This window comes from Bufo bufo, chromosome 4 (assembly GCF_905171765.1).
Source record: "Bufo bufo chromosome 4, aBufBuf1.1, whole genome shotgun sequence".
NCBI lineage: Eukaryota > Metazoa > Chordata > Amphibia > Anura > Bufonidae > Bufo > Bufo bufo.
Window position 1 is genome coordinate 9,484,606 of NC_053392.1, and position 17,605 is coordinate 9,502,210.

The 17,605-nt window shown below is 43.2% G+C and overlaps 1 protein-coding gene and 1 long non-coding RNA gene across 25 annotated transcripts in view; one reads left to right on the forward strand and one right to left on the reverse strand.

Annotated features, from left to right (window-relative positions):
* The window catches only part of LOC120998305 (gastrula zinc finger protein XlCGF26.1-like), a 4,064,644-nt gene that overhangs the window by 2,002,947 nt on the left and 2,044,092 nt on the right, over positions 1 to 17,605 (reverse strand). The gene's annotated exons all lie outside the window — the stretch shown is intronic.
* Positions 946 to 17,373, forward strand: LOC120998404. Its single transcript, XR_005778349.1, has 3 exons — positions 946 to 1,004; positions 13,714 to 13,839; positions 17,063 to 17,373. It is a non-coding gene; the product is annotated as an uncharacterized LOC120998404 (long non-coding RNA).

Genomic DNA, 17,605 nt, shown 5'->3' on the forward strand with positions numbered 1-17,605 from the left:
CTCATCTTGTATCCAGGCTAGAGGCTGTATCTCATCTTGTGTCCAGGCCAGAGGTTGTATCTCATCTTGTATCCAGGCTAGAGGCTGTATCTCATCTTGTATCCAGAGAAGAGGCGCCACCCAGGGTCCTAGAGCCTCCTTTCTATTCATCCTTTTTCCTCTAATATTGGAATCACTTACATTTCTCATCGTTACAGTCACACATAGAAAGCTTCTTCCCAACATCTCCTTCTCAGAGCGGATTTTTTTGGTAATAAGTGTATATAATATAGTCACTGTGTTATCTCCTGTAGATACCGACTCCAGGAGGAGAAATCCCCCCAAGAGATGTCCCCGTCCTCTGTATTCCCAGGACTGTCCAGAGGAGAAGCTCCCAGAGAACCATCAGGTAGATGGAGCTAAAGTCTCACCAGAATCTGACCAGAAAGTGATTGGACCAAAGACCATTTTACATTTTCTTCTTGTTTACGATGAAATTCTGATTGTTATTAAGGTTGAGGTTATGGAAGAAGCAGAAGTGAAGACGGATTTATGGGGCGATCATCAGTGTAAGGAGAGGAGACATTATGTCTATTTTGACGTTCACATAGATACTACTCCCATCATCTCATCATCACATGTAATAATCTCTCCTGTCCCTGTGTGTTTCCTACAGATGGACTCGTAGAAGGAAATCCCCCCGAGAGATGTCCCTGTCCTCTGTATTCACAGGACTGTCCAGAGGAGAAGCTCCCAGAGAACCATCAGGTAGATGGAGCTGAGCCCTATACACATCTATATAGGGGGGTCCTGCAGTCATAGAGGGGTCATAGATGGTGGGGGTCTCTTATGTGGATCTGTTAGATTTCCCACCTGTCTGCTGTATTGTACTGAATTGTTACAGATGACAAATCAGGGGGAAGATGTGACTGATATTAAAGTGGAGGATGAAGAAGAGCGGATGATGGGCGATCCCCCGTGTAAGAGTGAGGTGGAGGAGGACATTCCAGTCCATGTGACCACAGGTATGGAATCATGAATGGAGGAAGAGAATTGGGAGGTTTCTTCAGGTGAGGCTCCACCTTAGATCTCCAGTAAAGTAAGCTGAGGCCGCTCCATACGCTGTGGGTCCTGGGTGTGTTTTACAGTGGAGTCCTGCCTGCTGCCGGGACTGGAGGTAACGTCAAACCCACCTGTTTAAACCCTGCGATCCCACAGTCACTAGAGACCGCAGCATCTAAGAATATTTACTGAACTCTTGTGGGGCAACAGGATTATTTGTAAGGGTCTGGTGAAATCTGTATGTGTTACATGTGGATTTGCCGTCGATTTCGCTCTTTACATTTCCAGAGAGTTGATCGGCTGCAGATTTAAATCCGAACTGCAGGTCAATTTACGCTCAGATTTTTTTTTTGCAGCATAAGATAAGATTTCTCAGAATGTCCTCCATTTTGCTGGTCCTGTAGAATGCTGAGGATTTGCTGCCCTTAAATCCACAGTGTATATGCGATCTGTGATCCTACCCTTACTACTTCACCTGGGGGATTAGCCTGTGGTTACAGAGTCTCTCTATTAGGACACGGTCTTGGTGTAAATTCACAGTGACCAGGATGGTGCCCGATGAGAGGCTCCGTCAGCATATCCGCTCAATTAGGCCCAACCACAGGTTTACTGACCCAACCTCACAGGGAGCTATCCGGATCTGGAATCCAGATGTGGGAATCTGGTCTTAGTCAGCGGCAGCTGATTTAATAATAGTGCTTTCTCTTAAAGAGACAGCAGCTTAATGTCATTGGTTGCCTCTTTCTCTCCCTGTGCCCCGGCTTCAAGTCCTCTGCGGTGCTCAGCTGCTCCTTTGCCCTGTCCAGGTCCTGCGGTGGTCTCCTTTATGGCTAGTGTCACGGACCTCCACTGGCAGCTAACTAACCACCAAAACCCCTGCATCTCCCAGATCACTGAAGGGCAGGTCGTCTCTTTTCTGACCGCATGGCTCTCCCTGCATTTGTATTTATTCCGTCTTGGGAAATACAAACGTGGAGTTAACCCTTCCCTGCCACCAATGGTTGACAGAATACACTGCAATATACAACATATAAAGTGTGTTCCTACTGTACAGAGTGCGGTTCTCCAGTAATTAGTGCGATTATCTTCAGGGCTCCAGACCTATAACACTTATCTGAGGGGCCAGACCAGGGTCACCTGTGACATCCCTAATACACGTTCCTGCTATGGCCACAGTCTCATCCACAGCGATGCACTTACAGCTGCTTAAAGTCACATAATCTGGGATATCACATCACATGCATCATACACGGTGCAGGAAGAAATAACAGCATGTACGTATAAACATGACATGAATGTGATGCTGGCGTGTCCTCAGGAGCAGTCACATCACCGCTCATCTAGGGTGGGAACAGGGTCAGTGGTCACACACAGCAAGAGAATGCTGGACAGAAGCCCCTATCTCTATCCCTTCTATGTTCGCGTGTTGTCTGATCGCCTGAGAAAAAGGTTCTATGGTAAGAATAAATATTAAAGGAGACAACAGACACTCTTGGCGGGTTCCATTTGTTATGTCAAATGAGTCAGATAACGTACCATTCGCCAACACTCTGGCCGACGGGGCCGGATAAAGTGATTTGATTGCGTTAAGGATGTATCCATTGGATCCTAAATTATCTAATACAGAAAAAGCAAATGACCAATGAATGTGGTCTAATGCCTTCTCGGCCTCCATGGCCACCAACAGTGATGGGCATCGTGTTCTTTCTGCTCGGTCTCTGAGGTTTATTAGGCCTCTAGAGTTGTCCGACGTCTGCCTGTTTTTACCAAACCCAGCTTGGTCTGGATGTATAATGCTGGGGAGAACTTTGGATATTCTTGAGGCTATGAGTTTGGAGAATAGTTTTATGTCAGTATTAAGGAGGGATATCTGGCGAAAGTCTTGTGGAGAGGTTGGGTATCTATCCTAGAATATGTGTTGAATGGGTGGGAGAAAAAGGTGTAATCTTTATCAGGGCCGTGTTGTATACGCCAAATGTCGTATATCTGTTGTCTGTGTATTAGTCGTGCTATTGTGTCGGTCCTCCAGTTAGAAGTGGAGGTGATGTCCCATGTTGTATCTGCGATGGTGTTAAAATCTCCACATATTATCAGGTGGCCTTGTCTTACTTTGTGTATTTTTTGAAACACTCTATTGAGAAAGTGTATTTGTCTGCGGTTTGGGGCGTATTCTATAACCAGCGTATATTTGACATTGTTAATAAATCCTACTAGTATAAGGTATCTTCCTTTAGGATCAATCGTAATAGAAATCATAGAAAAGGTAATGTTGTTCTTAATGGCCAGTAGGACTCCCCTTTGCTTTTTTTCATAATGTGCTTGGTAGATCTGCGAGTATTGAGGGTGTTTAATTCTATGAGCGTCTTTCTGTGTGATGTGTGTTTCTTGTGCACAAAATGTGTCTGATTTTAAGGATGGCGCCTCCTTTCAGGGTTAGCGGCATGACGTAAGCGCGTAGGCGTGCCGCGGCACCTTTCACCCGGATCTCGGCGATGCGATGCGATCTGAATGCTGACATCGCTGCTCCAGCCCTGCCTCGTGTCGGCGGCCCTCTCCTGGCTGCCCGCTCCCTCAGCTCCGATTCTGTGCCGGCGCTCTTCGTGTCCTTGCTGACCCGCTGCTTCCGCCTCGGCCCTGCATTGGCGATCTTCCCCACCTCAACCGTGAGCACAATGGATAGGAGGGGGGGAAGGAAGTCCTGGGGTGCGTTTTCATCCTGCCTGAGATCCTCCGAGAAATGAGCAAGAGGTTGGTGGTCCCAAAGGGGGTTTCAAAGCTTGTGAGATGCGCGGCTGAGGGGGATGGAACAGAGCAGCACAGAGTGGAACAGAGTGGCAGACGTCCGCATCTGAGGATAGAGGCGTCACAATCGCTTGAATCTCTGCCTCTCTTATCGTATGTGGCATCTGGCAGGGTGGTGGTGACCGCTCTGGGAGTGGGTGTCCCTGTATCCCCTCATCCCTGCATCTGTTTTAGCACTGATATTGGTGCGTTGTGTGGAGACATTACCTAACTTAAAGAACTATGAAGCTCTGATTGCGGCGCTTGTTTGAAGCACTTGGAATATGTGAACAAGACTTGCCCGAATACTATGACATTTCACCTGATGAATGAAGCCTTTTTCACTCTGTCTAGTACACTAGGGGTGCATAAGTTAGTGGGACTGTCTCAATTGTAATACGCGCCACAGGGGTACCACCTGTGAAGCTCCGGGTGGCTGTATGTCTCTGATTGGTGGACGGTAACTCACACACCTGGTGGTTCGGACACGTTTCCCTCTGAGTCCTTGAGGGGCCGGACTGGGCTGGAGCCCCGTGGACTGCAACAGATGTGAGAGAGACTGCCTTTGCCTTGAGGGACGACCCTTAAGTATTGATAGAATGGAACCCTCCTGGAAAATTAATATCTTCTAACACCACTGACTAACTGTACTCTCCGCTCCTATACACCCAGGGTTGCTTCCTGAGAATACAATGCCACCAAAGGTACAAAATAGGAAGTCTCTGGGTGGAAGTGGAAGTAGTCCAATCTCAAAAATGGACAAATCTTTGAAATCACCCCAATATAAAACTAGGACAAATCACAAGGGTAATAAAGAAAATAAAGCTGAACTGATAGACCCACAAAATATAGAGGAAGGCAGTGACGGAGAAGAAGGGAGGGGCGATAAGAACGTTCCAATGGAGGAGAGAAAAGAAACGGTGGATAAGAAGCTGACCGATATCCTGAATGCTGTACGGCAATCAAATCTTGCATTGGGAGATCTGTCTGCAAAAATGTCTATAGTACAAGTAGACTTGTCTTTGATTAAAGACGAGATGAATAAAGTATGTGAGAAAGTCAAGGGTCTTCAGGTGACCACAAGGGACTTAAAAGAGGATGTAGATGGGATTAAGAATCTAGTAGCGGTGATGGAAACAGAAAAGAAAGCACTACAGGAAAGAATTACTGAAATGGAGGATAGATCCCGCAGGGCGAACATATACGCTTGGTGGGGTTTCCTGAAGGGGTGGAAAAAGAAGACCCCAGCGGGTTCATTCAGCAATGGTTACTAGAAGTGTTCGGTGCGGATCAATTCTCTATATTGTTTTCGGTGGAGAGAGCTCACCGGATCCCAACTAAACAATTACCGGTTGGGAGCCCGCCAAGAGCAATCTTAGCTAAAATGATAAATGCCCTGGCACGGTTTTGTTCTGAGGCTGGGTTTGAGGATGTCTGGGGATATCTAGGTCAGGGGAAAAGGACCTTGTCATGCATTAGCAAAGCAGGTAAATCTATGTCCAGAATAGACCTTGCCTTGATGAATAGAAAATATGTAAGACTTGTAAAGCAAATGAAGTATTGAACTTTGCTTGACTCAGGAAATACACATACAGAGATCCCCATTCAGATTAAACCCTTATTGGTTATCAGTAATAAAGAGACATGAAATAATCCAAAATGAAATTAACCGATTTTGGGATAATAATTATGGTTCAGCAAAAATCCAGGTGGTATGGGACACTTTTAAGGCCTATATGAGGGGAATCATGGTCAGTAATATCGCGAACCTCAGAAAGGAGTATGGGAAAAAACTGAAAAACCTAGAAGAACTAGCAGCCTCTGCTACACAATCCTTCTATACAAATAAGACGGAGGAGAATAGGGAAAATATGCAAAAGGCCACACAAGCATACTCTAACTTCCTGCTGGACAAGGCCCAAGAAAGTTTATTTTTTAAAGGGCAAAAATATTTTACAGAGTCAGGGCGACCTGGAAAACTTCTATCTAGAGTGATCTCGAGTCAAGAATCCAAAAATATATAGATAATGTCCGACTGGCCAATGGTAGGACAGGGTCCTGTAGAGAAAGCCTTTTGTGGACTACTTCTTAGATCTTTATAAAGCTGAATCCAAGATTACAGATGAAATGATGGATTCTTATCTTGTTGGCATTGTTTTTCCAACTATTACTGTGGCTCAAAAGAAAGCACTTGAGGTAGAGTTTTCGATTCAGGAACTTGAGGGGGCAATCAAATTATGTTCGGCTAATTCTACCCCCGGCTCAGATGGACTCCCATATGAATTCTATAGTAAATACAAGGAGTCTATTCTACCTAGACTGTTGGGGATCTTTGCTGAATCGGTGGAGGATGGGAAATTGCCAGACTCAATGATGGAAGCCGTAATAACATTAATTCCAAAAAAAGGTAAGGATCCCTCAGATCTGGAATCGTACAGACCGATCTCACTGCTTAATGCAGATGTAAAGCTCCTCACAAGGATTTTGGCTACAAGGCTTTCCAGGGTTATTTCCTCCATTGTCCATCCAGATCAGAATGGCTTTATTCAAAACAAGGGTACGCATCACAATCTGCATCGGCTCTTTGCCAATATACAGGCCCCTGGGGGGACCACCCGCTCCATCCTGTCACTGGATGCCTCTAAGGCCTTCGACAGGGTGGAGTGGCGCTTCCTCTGGAGGGTTCTGACAAGGATGGGCTTTGGGGAAAGATTTATAAATATCCTTAAATTAATGTATAGATCTCCTACGGCAAAACTGAGTCTTAATGGGATTCTGACCACTAGTTTTGACTTAAATAGAGGTACGCGGCAGGGCTGCCCATTATCCCCACTGTTATTTGATATTTACATTGAACCCCTAGCTTTGGCCATCAGGCAGGATGATCAGGTTAAAGTATTTGGAACACTAGGAGCGCAAGACTGTATCTCTTTATATGCGGATGATGTTCTTTTTTTTTATAGACCACACGGAAACAACTCTTCCCAGAACTATTCAAAGGGTTAAATTATTTTGTGAGGTGTCCAGTCTTCATTAAAACTGGTCTAAGACTGGTTTGATGCTGATAGACCCGCTACCCCAGAAGGAGGCTCTTGTGACTCAGTTGGATATCGTTGACACCTTTCAATACTTGGGCTTGATTATAGGGTTGAAAATTTTGCCCAACTTAATCTGATCCCCCTAATAACGAAAACTAGAGCAAAAATAGGGATCTGGCTGAGACTTCCCCTATCCAGAGCTGATCGAGTCTCATTGGTTAAAATGGTGATACTACCACAATTCCTCTATGTGCTCAGGAATACACCTACCTGGGTACAAGATAAATATTTTAAACTCATGGAAAGAATAATTCATGATTTAGTGTGGGGAAGAAAACGAGTTTGGTTAAAACTGGAACATCTATATAAACCACTGGAGTGTGGGGGTTTAAACCTCCCCTATCTTAAAGGGTATTTTATTGCTGCCCAGCTACTGATGTGTTATGAATGAAAAAATAGTGCACTTCTAGGAAGGTTAGTAGGGAGTTACGCTCATAATAATATATTTACTCTTTTGGAATCCGGGCTACTGAGTAGCCAAGAGCGGGGTTATAGAGAGACTATAAAATTACTTCTGAAAGTGTGGGCTACTACTAGAACATGGCTGAAGGTAAAGGGTTCACTCACATTCACGCCTCTTTGGCATAATGTACACTTACAGATGTTAGATGGTATTGCAGCAGACACATTTTGGCAAAAGAATAGAATTTTTCATATTTCACAAGTATTTAAGGATAGAGAGATGAAGTCATTTACAGAGTTATCACATAACGTAGAAAACCTTTCATGGTTTAGGTACTTTCCGCTGCGTTCAGCATTATTTAGTCTGGACGATAAACTGGTGTTGGATATAGATAGTTTATCCTTTCTGAATGATTGGATAGGGAGGACACCTTTTAGAATGAAGATTTCAAATATATATAATAAATTATTACTTAAAGCACGGTTTTGTGATACACAGTCACCAGGACAAAGAGCCTGGGAGTTGGACTGTCCGAACATACAATTAGAAGGATGGGGGAATATCTTTGCTAATTTAGGTTCACTATCCCAGAACTTTAATCATGTTCTAGTACATTTTAATATCTGCCATAGATTATATGTTACCCCTACATGGCTAAATAAATGTGGGCTAAGAGATTCATCCAAATGCCCTAGATGTGACACCTCAGGTGTGGACTATCTCCATATGATCTGGACCTGCTCAGAACTTACAAAATACTGGAATAGTATCAACAACTTTCTTATTTATAAACTTAAAATGCGAATACCTTTTGAACCACAAGTGTTCTTGCTTAATGAGTTTTCCACAATAAGCAGCCATAAGTATCAAAAGATCCTCTTAGGCAGGATACTGCTGCTAGCTAGAATTTTGGTTAGCCGGACCTGGTTTGCTCGGCACACTCCAGAATTAAACACATGGATAAATTTAGTTAACAAGGTAAAAAACTACGAGCAAATTCTGTACAGGCAGAGAGATGCGGATGAGAAGTGGACTAAGATATGGGGCGGTTGGAAGATCTGACTGATTGCAATAATTTTATAAAACTTTATTATTATTATTTTTTTCTCTTCTTCCTCTCCCCTCCCCCCCTGTCTCTGCCCCTTTTTTTTGGGGGGGGGGGAGGAGGGCAGACGCATCACAGGTTCAGGGTGGGGGGGAGGGGGGGTTGGTCTGGGGGAATAGGGATAAGGGGAAACATATTGAATATGTGGAGTGTTTACTTAATTTTCTTGTTCATTGTAATATGTTTTGATATATTAATAAAGATAATTAATAAAAAAATTAAAAAAAATGCCCGGGATAGGGATATTATTATGAAAAATAAAAGAAACCTCCCTCTTTTAGAATTTAACGGAAGGAAAATAGAAATTTACCCGGATTATTCGAGGGCAACCCAAGCTAAACGTTGAGAATTCAGAGAGGTTAAGAAAAGAATGGCAGTAGCTAAGATTCAATATTCTTTATTCTATTCCACTAAACTGAGAGTGATCTATCAGGAGCAAGCATACTTCTTCACTCAACCAGAGGAGGTTGGAGAGTGGCTGGACGGTAGGGGGATTGGCTCTTGAGTTTATAATAATGCTATAAGTAAGATTATTTGTAATGGGGGCCGGGTGGGGAGGGGGGAGGGAGGGGTGAATGCGTAAGAGGTTAGCGAACTGTTTGGTTCGTCTGACCAGGATGGGGAAAGGAAGGTAATCTGGCGGTGGGATGGGTGGAAGGATGGGGTCTTGGTGGACACTATGGGGTGGTCTCTCTCTCCCCCCTCCGTGGTGGGGTGGTGGCGGTGGCAGTCTTGAGTGCAGGGATACATGAATAGAATATTCACGTGAAATATACGGGGGATGGCCGAGAGAGCAAAACGGATAGTCGTGTTTGATGTAGTTGCGAGACATCTCCCTGCGATTATGTCTTCTCGAAACACATCTTACCTACGAGAATATCAGTATTGTAAAAAGGAAATGGGCAAAATATGACTACCATGCTTGCTGCTCGGCCTACTCCCGAGGTGTTAGTGTATATGTCCACAGGAGTGTGGACTATACTCCAACTGCCCACAGAATTGATAGAGAAGGTAGATTTGTTTTCTTGCACTGTCAACTAAATGGTACTGTTTGCATATTGGCATTTGTGTATGTTCCCCCACCTTTTTCTATGTCTGTTATGTCATACCTGGTGGACTTTACTGGCTCTGGAGCAAGGTGCCCGGTTCTGGTAACCGGGGACTTTAATGATGTAATGACCTAGAAGAAGATAGATTCTCCAAGGATCATGTGTATAAATCAAATGAAGATAAACCAACACCGCTGAAAAGAGTCTGCCGGGAAATGGCATTGACAGACATTTGGCGATATCTGTATGGAGAAAAGAGAGCATTTTCTTGTTTTAGTCGAGCAAATACAGTGATGTCTAGAATAGATCTAGCTTTAGCTAATCCTGATTTTTTTAGATATGGTAACAAAAATGAAGTATGAAATACATACGTTCTCCGATCATTCTCCAATAGTGGTAACGATTAAAATGGGGCATCACAAGAAGAAAACTAGAAGCTTCAGACTAAATCCCCATTGGATTAAGTTGGTTAAGGAGCAGGAAAATATAATAAAGGAAACGCGGGAATTTTGGCAATTAAATGCTCCGTCGGCACCTATGCAGTTTGTATGAGACTCTTTTAAAGCGTTTCTGCGTGGAGTTTATATAGCCAAAATTAATAAGAAAAAAAAAAGAATACGCGGCAAAAGAACTAGCCTGGAACTACCCTGGAAAGTAATGCATAGGATGAATCTGGGCCAATACGTTATCAAGTGGGTCCAGATTTTATATAATCACCCCAAAGCTAGAATAAATATTATCGGAGTATGGTCTGAGCAAATAGAGCTGTATAGAGGAACAAGACAGGGATGCCCCCTTTCCCCTCTACTGTTCGCTCTATTTATAGAACCGCTGGCAACTAAAATTAGATCGGATGAAAGTATTAAAGGTTTTGGTATGAATGGGACATCCGATAAGATAAGTATGTACGCAGATGATATTTAAATTTTTGGGAGAATCCAACATCTCAGTTTTATGGAACTAATAAATAAGTTTAGTGATATTTCGGGATATAAAATTAATTGGGCTAAATCAGTATTGATACCGCTTGATCAGGCACCCTTATCGATCCCTTCAGTAATCAGGGTATTAAAACCTATGGAATCCTTTGACTATTTGGGGGTAAAGATGAGTGTAAGTATTCTAGACTTAGTGAAATTAAATGTCTCTCCTTTGCTGACTAGATGTAAAAGTAAAAAAAGCGTTTGGCAGAAGCTACCGATAGGACAGGCGGACAGAATTGCATTAATAAAAATGGTGTTACTTCCCCAGATTTTGTATATTTTGGCAGTTTGGATAGAGGACCGTTTCTTCAACCACCTGGAACGGCTGCTGAATGACTTAATCTGGGGAAGAAAAAGGGTGAAACTAAAACAGAAATATCTCTGGTTAGCGGAAGAGGACGGAGGACTATCGGTTCCCTTTTTCCAGGGATATTATTTGGCCTCTCAAGTCCAGTGGCTAAAGTCCGCGGGGAATAATATAAAATATTATCTAGAAAGGGGCTTTAAGGATTTATTAAAAATAAAGGGAAAAAGTGGCCAATATGTCGAATGGTTGATTTGGCTTGGGGAAAAACCAAAAGAATACTAGGAATCTTGAACACTTCACATTTTTCACCTTTGTGGTGTAATAGTAATTTGAGAGAATTTCAATTAATGGCAGAATACAAGTATTGGGAAAAATATGGTAATATTTATGTATCACAGTTAGTTAAGAATAGGGAAATAAGAGCACTAAAAGAGTTATGTCCGGGAATGAATTTAGACTCAATTAGTCGGTTTCGGTATCACGAATTAAAACGCGCTTTTGAAGCCACACAAAATAGGGAATATTTTATCCTAACAAAACATGAATTTATAGATTTTTGTCACCAACGTATGACAACTAGGGTCACTATTTCTCAAGTCTATAGGATAATAAGGAAGGGGTTGGGTAAAATAGTAAAGTTTAATAGTGAGAGAAAATGGCAAAGGATATAGGATCAAACACATTAGAATGGGGGAATCTATATAAAAATATAAAAAGGGCAACGATTTCTAGTAACTTTAGGATAATTTATTTTAATATTATCCATAGAATATATATGACCCCATTACTGCTAAGTAAGATCTACAAAGAATGAAAATCAAACTTCTGGAAATGTAGAGAAGAGGCTGCCGATTATATGCATCTGATATGGAGCTGTTCAAAGATGCAATCCTTTTGGAGAGAGGTTTTTGATCTCCTAAGTGCAGAGTCCCTAGTATCCCTTTCATTGAAACCGGAAGTGGCTGTTCTGGGCAGTATACCATCATCAATTAGGGAAGAAAAGGGAAAAAAGGGTCTGGATAAGAGGTCTTATGGCGGCAAGAGTGATTATCACAAGGGAATGGGGCTCTAAAGGAGCACCCCATATTATTGAGTGGAAAAACCTATTGGTAAAGATCAAGAGGTTTGAGGAATATGCAATAAGAGGTATGATTGGTCGCTGATAGGTGGCGTCGCCTCCCGGCCGGGGGTGGGGCGAGGAGAGGGAGAGAGAGAGATGAAAAAATAATGTATACCCCTTAGGGGGGATTGTTTGTGGTGCTCACCGAGACAACCATCATGGGAAGGGGGGATTGGGGGAGGGCTGATCTAAGATAGGGGAGAATTTGAATAGACAATGAGAGGTCTGAGTATAAGCAATATGGAGCTTAGAGGGGAGTTCCCCAAAATAGAATAGACTATTTACATTGGTACTGTTTCTGTTTATAGTGATTTATAATTTATTGTGATGACTGTTTTTACAGAGTTTTTATTGTCAGATTTTGTATTGTCAAATTGAATTTTAATTTTGTATTACCAAAGGAATAATAAAAAAAATACTTATAAAATAAATAAAAAAAATAAAAAAGATAGCGCCTCTTTCCACATCAAGGAACGCTTATAAGGGCTATTAAGTCCCTTAACGTTGAAGGAAGCTATCTTAATCACCATCTTGTAAAGTGCAATAGCTGTACCATCGAGTTGGCACTATAAGTGCATATGTTGGGAAGGAGATGTACGAGAGGCTGAGAGGGTCCTCCGAGTGAGCCACACTGGAGCAGAGAGGGAGGCCAAGTCCTAAAAAAAAAAGAAGAAAGTACACAAACCAGTACGGATCAAAATGTGTATACATAGTATGAGGTTCCACTTGTCATGTGGAGCCTTCTCTTGGGCTTAGGTATCTTCTGTTCTGAAGACACCATATCACATGTGGGCAGTTAAATTGGCTACTAGTAACTAAACTGAGAACAAGTAACCTGAGCTAACTAGTAGAACGTTCTGGCACTTATCACAGCATAACAATACAATTAACCAGGTGTCCCGGGTCGTGACCATTCTTAGTCTTCCACTCGGATCTCATTTTGACGGGTGGATTAGGTGATGACTGTTTCGGCTGTTTCACCGTGATGTCCCGTCCGGAAAGAAGCATGATCCCATCCTGCACTGAGGAAATAGCAAATGTGGTATTGTTACAGGTGACAATGATTTTCACAGGGAACCCCCAACGATAGAGTATGTTATTTTCTCTTAACGCAGCGGTTATTGGTAAAAAGTTGTCTTCTTAATTTCAGGGTAGGGGCTGAAAGATCTGCGGAAATTTTTACCGATTGATAGGGAGCCTGTAGCTCTTTAATCTTGCGGGCTGCAAGCATAGCTTTTTCTTTGACATGGTAGTAGTGCACTCTCGCTAAAACGTCTCTAGGGACATTTTCCGGTAAGTCTTTTGGCCGCACTAGTCTGTGTGCCCTGTCAATAGTGAGATCTATTGGGGTGCATTCTGGCACCAAAAGCAGAATTATTTTTTGTATACAGGAGGTCAGTTCTTGCTGTGTGATTTCTTCAGGAATGCTCCTGAACTTTATATTATTTCTTCTGGAGCGATCCTTTAGGTCTACTACCTTGGCTCTCAGTGAGGAGACTTCATCTTCCAGAGCTTGGTGTGCGTCAATCAAATTGTTGTGTGAGCCTGCAAAGTCCCCCATTTTGGCTTCTATATGGGTCACTCGGTGTTCTAGGTCGTCAACAGACGATTGTAATGGAGTTATCAACTGAGTGATGCCATGTTGTAGTGAGTGATTGAATGCCAGAAGCATTTCTTTAAGTAGGGAGCTGGAAGCTGGGGCATCTGAGGTGGGGATGGAGGCAAAGCAATTTGCTAGGGCTGAATGGCTTAGTGTGCTGGGCTCAGTAGAATCGCTTACCCTCCACCGTATTCATCTGGCTGTAAACCCTGCTTTTGCTTTGCAGGGCTTGTGGAGGTGGACCCCCAAGATGGCACCAGTGCGTTTAGCTGTTTCCCGCCACCTGTACCTTCTGATGCTTCCCGTGGAGAAGATGACCCGCAGATCTCCAGAGTGCCCGCCTCGCCAGCAGGTAACGAAGGGGCTTCTGCACCGTTGTCCAAGATGGTATCCCGGTCTTCTTAGCTTTCAGGGAGTGAGGAGGTTGGTGATTCAGGGGGATCCGGGTCCCTGGTGTCTGCCGTATCTCTCTTGTATTTATCCACCTCAAAGTAGAAGTCCAATTTGACTTGGGACTTAAGCCCTCTTTTCCCCCTGGTCATCATGTTGGGGTTGGATATATGCTTGTGGAGTCACTCTGTTGTGCCTGGTGTCAGCTTATGGAAGCTGCGTATGTACCAGAGCTCTGAGCTTATGCGGCCATCTTTACTCGCGGCCAAGCCATGCCCCAGATTACACTACTTTTGAATCCCTTGCATATATCATCATTACAATCACACAGAGAAAGCTTCATCCCAACATATCCTTCTTTCTTTATTTAATGTCCTTCCATAGGTCCCATCTTTTACGTAAACCAGGGAAGGATCCCAGCTCAGTACAATCTTCTCTCCCCATCTCTGTACTATATCAGAATTAGAATTACAAACATTCTGCCCAATCACCTTCACTATATTCTTCTCTTCCTTGCTGCTGCCTCACAACCTGGTTTCTTACAGCATCCCATTCATCCAGAAACAAAACTTCTCAGCTCTAACTCCTGGGAAGCATTCGATGCAGTATCCTGGATGTTCTGAAAGGCTTCGCGGAAATTCTTTTTTATGATTGTATTTTACTCATTTTGGGCTAAAAATTATTTTTCCTATTAACCTTTTTAAAAATTTTGGGTCGTACTGTCCCAAAAGGTTAACTTTGTCTAGCTGTGAGAATCGTACTTTCACTTTATGCCGGTTATCTAATAAACCTTTTCTCTAATTTACTAAAAGGTCATAAACACTTGTTATCTGAAGATACTCCGGAACGTGATCCAAATCTGGGTAATAATTGTTAGGCGTACTTTTTTTTTTTTGTTCTCTCCTCACGTGTTAAAAGGGATGAAAAGTGTGAAGGGATAAAGGATGGGGTTAATAATTATGTACAATAATTATGAATTTTATTCTTGTGTATAGTAATATTATGAAAAATATAGATTATTAAAGAAAAGCCATAAACATATATTTAAGCCATATTCTTATCAGTAAGGTAAGAATTGAGCTATGAGTGTTTTTAAGGTCAGAGATGGTCAGAGAAGATGACAGAGTGAAAATTCAGATCTTGCTACTAGAGAATCTCAAGGCTGTACAGAGAAAAGGGCTCAACATTTTTAATAAACACTTTACTTACTCTCTGTAATTTAGGCCCTACTGTTGTTTATTTCTTACACACGTTACAGACAGACGCACAGACAAGTATAACTGTAAATAGACTTAACATCCACCCTCTGCCCCTTCACTGTGGAATCTGACATGGTTTTCCCCTCTCTCCTTCTATGGCTCATCCAATTAGATGCTAGCATATGTGTTATCAAATTTGGCACTTGGCAAATATGGCTCTCTGTGGTTGCCAATGATTCTCTGTCCTCTCCAACCCCACATGAACAAGTTGTCCCATATGCATCTCACTTATTTAGGAGTTATACATTTAAAGGGGATCTGTGCGCTCCAAAACACTCCCAAACTAGATGAAGCGGTTGCTGAGTCCAGTAATGTAATTTTTATATTTATACTCACTTGCATCCAATGCTGTGCTCCTACAAACCAGCAGTAAAATGTTGTGAGAGGACTCCTGAGTTCATGCACATTATGGAGAGGACTTAATGAATTCTACTGCTGGTTTGTGGACACAGCAACCCTTGCACTATTCACCACTAACTCTAGTTTGGAAGGTGATAGGCCATATCTCAGCTTGTATCCAGACTTCTTTTTCCTGCTGGATCCACTTCTTAATTTGGCTCAAAAACGGCATGTCTGTTTCAGGCCTAATAGCAATGTTATACCGTATTTTTCGCTTTATAAGCTGCACCTGATGATAAGACGAACCTAGGTTTTTGAGGAGGAAAATAAGAAAAAAATATTTTTAACCAAAAGGTGTGCTTTTGGTAGGTTTTGAACTAATGGTGGTCTGTGGATGCCGCACTGTTATGAGGGATCTGTGAATGACGCACTGTTATGGGGGGATGTGTGGATGACGCACTGTTATGGGGGGATGTGTGGATGACGCACTGTTATGGGGGGATCTGTGGATGACACACTGTTATGGGAGGATCTGTGGATGACACACTGTTATGGGAGGATCTGTGGATGACGCACTGTTATGGGAGGATCTGTGGATGACGCACTGTTATGGGGGGATCTGTGGATGATGCACTGTTATGGGGGGATCCGTGGATGATGCACTGTTATGGGGGGATCTGTGGATGATGCTCTGTTATGGGGGGATCTGTGGATTACACTGATGGGGGATCTGTGGATTACATTGATGGGGGATCTGTGGATTACACTGATGGGGGATATGTGGATTACACTGATGGGGGATCGGTGGATGACACTTATGTCATCCACAGATCCCCATAAGTGTAATCTACAGATCCCCCATCAGATGCATCAGTGTGGAGGGAGGAGGCGGAGACACTCATGGCGGGGCCCGATGCACTGATTCTACTCTAATACACCGGGCCCCGCAACTGTTAAATACATTCAATCTGAATGGGTCCGCAATTACTGTACTGTAATTACTGTAGAACCTTATGTATAGCATTAAGACGGCGCAGACCGGCAGCTCCCTCGGTCATGTGCCGCCTGCCGCAGCTCCCTCGGTCATGCGCCGTCTGCCTGTTTATCTCACTTTATGAATGAACAGGCAGGTGGCGTATGAGGAGGGAGCTGCGGCAGGCGGCGCATGAGGAGGGAGCTGCGGCAGGCGGGGCAGGTGGCGCATGAGGAGGGAGCTGGGGCAGGCGGCGCATGACCGAGGGAGCTGCCGGTCTGCACCGTATTAATGCTATACATAAGGTACTACAGTAAGTACAGTACAGTAATTGCGGACCCATTCGATTGAATGTACTTAACAGCTGCGGGGCCCGGTGTATTAGAGTAGAGTCACTGCACCGGGCCCCGCCATGAGTGTCCCCGCCTCCTCCTTCCACACTGATACTTCGCTGGCCGCGCTGTGCAGCATAGCGGCCAGCGAAGTATCCGCTTTATAAGACGCATGGCCATTTTCCCCCCACTTTTGGGGAAAAAAGTGCATCTTATAAAGCGAAAAATATGGTAATTTTGTGGTTTGAAAAAAAACTCACTATCTATTTTTAATCCTAACAGGAAATCCCAATAAGAACTCTGAGGGAACCATGAAGTTACCACAAGTACAAAATGTAGCTCTCATGCCATACTCTTCAAGAAAAAACCGCATTGCCGTGCTTGTATATCCAGGACTTCTCATTACAGATCTAGCATGTAAACCAAGTAGTCACGGAGAATCTCCTGATCAATCACAGATTGTTTCCACAAGTCCAGACCTATCATCTAATACCCCAAATCATAAAGAACCTTCTCCTAACCAATCACAAATTGTTACCACAAGTACACCACAATCACATCTTGGAACATGTATGAAAACTCAGGCAGAACTGAGAAGAGAGAGAAAAAAGAGATTTCCCTGTACATACTGCGGTAAATGTTTTACAGATAAATCACATCTTATTGTACATGAGAGAATTCACACAGGGGAGAAGCCATTTCCATGTTCAGAATGTGGGAAATGTTTTACAAATAAATCAGATCTTGTTAAACATCACAAATGTCACACAGGAGAGAAGCCGTATCCATGTTCAGAATGTGGGAAATGTTTTATTAGGAAAGCCA